Source organism: Chelonoidis abingdonii, chromosome 2 (assembly GCF_003597395.2).
Source record: "Chelonoidis abingdonii isolate Lonesome George chromosome 2, CheloAbing_2.0, whole genome shotgun sequence".
NCBI lineage: Eukaryota > Metazoa > Chordata > Testudines > Testudinidae > Chelonoidis > Chelonoidis abingdonii.
The window spans coordinates 5,159,504-5,162,762 of NC_133770.1; the positions used below are offsets into that span (position 1 = coordinate 5,159,504).

Sequence of the window (3,259 nt, forward strand, 5' to 3'; positions counted from 1 at the left end):
AGGCAAAGGAACTGGGGAAGATTCATATGGAGGTTATATCTTTGATGCAGTTCAACACACAGAAATCGTTTACCTTTCTACTCAGCAGCATTGTGCACTCCTCAGGCCCATCCTCAACCACAGACGGAGATCCTTTCTACAGGCAAGAAAATCTCTCTCTTTTTGGGGGGGGGGGGGAAAAGAAAAGAGAGAGAATCAGATTAGTTAGCGGAAGACAATGGTGAATCTACTTAACCAGGCAGGTCAGTCATAGGATGCTTCTGAGATATTTATGCCCTTGTCGTTTCAAAGTGTTTTACAAGCCACGTGTGCATCACTCACTTCTAAGGCAGGCAGCCACCCTAAAGCGAGCGACACTACGGAGCAGGCAAAGGTGGAATCAGAGCAGCCCCGGCCTGTTCCCAAGAGAGGGTTAGTTCTGTGGCACTGTCTGGAGGAGGCACACATTAACCTGCACAGAGAGCAGCTGATCTGCCTGGAGAGTAGGGAGTGGAACCCACTCTGCTGGGATCTGCACCCTGACAGCTGAAGCCGGATGCTTAGACCAGGATCCCCCCCAGCCTGGGAGATGCCCTTGAGTGAGACTATCCCTTGGACATACTGCAGCAAACAGGGCATGCGGCCCATACAGCACACCGGCCACACTGCTCACGGCGGCTCTGGCACCGATCCCAGGTACCCGCTGCCCTAGATCCCCCCACAGGTCCCTCACCCACCCCGTGCCCGGAGCCCCTGGCGCGGTAAGGCCCGTGCTGCACAGCACGGCGCGTGCCCATCGGGAAGGGACGGTCAGACCCCGTGGAGAGCGGCGCACTGCCAGGCCAGGGGGGCCCTCTCCGGCAGCAGCACATGTGCAGCCGCCTCTCCGAGACTACAGCTCCCGACATGCACCGCTCCCCCAGCGGCAGCCGCGGCTGGGCTCAGTAGCGAACGCTGGTCTCTTGGGACTTGTAGTCCCCACATGGCCCGGGGGGGAGGCACCGAATCTTCTCTCACTGCACATGGGGCTGAACCCCGGGCACAGCCCCCGACTCCCGCCATCAACGCAACGGGCGGCCCCCGCCTGCGCCTGCACCCGCACAGGGCTCCCAGGACAGCCCAGGCCCCGGATGGAGGCGGATTAGAAACTCACCAGCGCCGCCGCAGCCATTACTCGCAACCTCGCCCGCCATGTTGTCTGCGCCTGCGCACTAAGCCCCCGGCGCGAGCCACGCGTCATCAGCGTGTCCCTCCCCCAACTCCCCTCCTCTTCCTTTGCGGGGCGATGGTGTCACCTAGCGGCTGGGAGGAGGCAGGGCTCGGGAGAGGGGCCGGTTACCCTGATTCCCAAAGGCTCGCTGCTCGCCTGAGCTCTGCCTGCCCCCCCCCCGCCACAGTCTTTCTCTCCCCCCTCAGCTGGCATCGCTGCCCCCCAACACGTTCCCCCGCAGCCTGCTTTTTTGACACTTCCCCCACTCCATTTGCTGTTGCCAGCTGATCAAGTTGGCAAGAGGAAATGGGACAAATGCCCAATTTTGCCAAAAAAGTCGGGACAGGGATTAAAAAAAGGGGCGGTCTCACTCTCCCCCGCTCTCCCCTCCAGCTACGCTACTGTGTCCCAGCCCAAACGGGACGTCTGGTCACCCTACACAAAATTGGCCCACAAGCGCCACGCGTGACTGCATGTACACATGTGCCATCTAATCACCTATTCTGCACATTTATTCCACCTACGTGGTCACCTATGGTACCGTGCGTGTGCCAAACACACACAATGACCCGAAGAAGAGCTCTGTGGAAGCTCAAAAGCTTCTCTCTCTTACCAACAGAAGCTGGTCCGATGAAAGATGTTACCTCACTCACCTTAGCTCTCTAATATCTTGGGACCGACAGGGCTACCATACTGCGTGAAACACACAATGCGGGTACGAACGCATCAACATACTCTGCAACTTGGACACCTGTCATATGCAAATTCTGACTGTTGGTGTCACCAGGTATAAACCTAGGTAGCTCAGAAGAGTGGAAGACCACGAGTGTCCATAAAGCCCTCCTGCTCAGGCCTCAATGAACCATTGTTCCTCCATGTTTAACACTTTGTGTAACCTTATGTAACCTAATGTGTTAATTGCTGTAAAATGTAATGTCAGCCATTAGTTTTCTGATTGTAACAGCCAGTTCCCTGCTGTAATACACTGGAGCTAAATTGAAGCAAGTTTCAAGGTCGCTTTTAGATACAGCATACGTCTCTGCAGTAGAAAGGGAGAGAGGGAGGGGGAGGACAAAGAAGTGTGTGAGAAAAGAATGCTGCAGCCGGACAGAAGAGGGAGGGGAAACGGGGGCTTGCTAGTCAGCGAGAAAAGTTCTCATGGATATAAAGGAACAGACTGCTTGTTTTAGTAGGTGTCTGGATCTGAGCTAGAAGTTCTCCGCACCTTAGTCTCAAACAAACTTGTTTGCTTCTCTAACCCTGGTGTGTCTTACTTGGCCGTTGGCACACAACGACGACCCCGCTTGCTGTTGCCCCTCTCTATCAGACATTTGGGCACAACCAGACTTCATACACTCTGTAACATATGCACGTGCGACAGCGATACTACAAGGCTGATACAAGTGTATCGATGTTGCAAACTTGTGTATTGCTGCGAAGCAAGTTATCCTGAATTCACACGACTGGCAATGACAGGTTCCTTGATGTAAGCAAGTCAGGGATGAAGCTGTATTCTGACATCCTGTTCGGTAGATTGTAGAGTGTGGAAAGAATATCAAACTCATATGAAAGGTTTGAAGATTTGCATTTGGCATCTCACCTCATTGTTAGAATTACCACAGAGCTGAGACGTGATTTTAACTAGTCCGGGATCCCTAATCTTTTGATGGGCAAGTAAAAAAAAAGTTGTCACATGGATTGTGTAATGGGAGCTGTGGGACTGCTTTGTGACAAAATACTCAACCACGTGGGGTACTTGCTAACAAGGGACAGGTTCCAAACCCACTGCATTGACGAGAGTGTGGGACAGTATCTGTGCCTGGGTGCAGTTCTCTTGTGAGCCAGATTGCACGACTAGTTCCACCTCTCTCTCCTCACCTGCTGGAATGTCAGAGTTGACTTTCTATTTCCCTTGAAGAAACTAGATACAGTTATGAGGCTGAACTCACTTTGGACACCTGAATGTGCACTGACTGGGTGCTCCTTACCTACTATTGTTGAGATCAAGGAGTTAAATCACAAAGAGCTAATATTCACTGATGGAGATGCCAGTACTTGTTGACTACAGGG

General features: G+C 53.2%; 1 protein-coding gene across 1 annotated transcript in view; it reads right to left on the bottom strand.

Moving 5' to 3' along the window:
• LOC116836138 (SCAN domain-containing protein 3-like) overlaps positions 1–1,212 on the bottom strand; it is a 21,059-nt gene extending 19,847 nt beyond the window's left edge. The window contains exon 1 of the mRNA XM_075062140.1: positions 1,133–1,212. The gene's annotated coding sequence lies outside the window, so the exon portion shown is untranslated. The remainder of the gene's footprint in view (positions 1–1,132) is intronic.
• Positions 1,213–3,259: the final 2,047 nt, after the last annotated feature.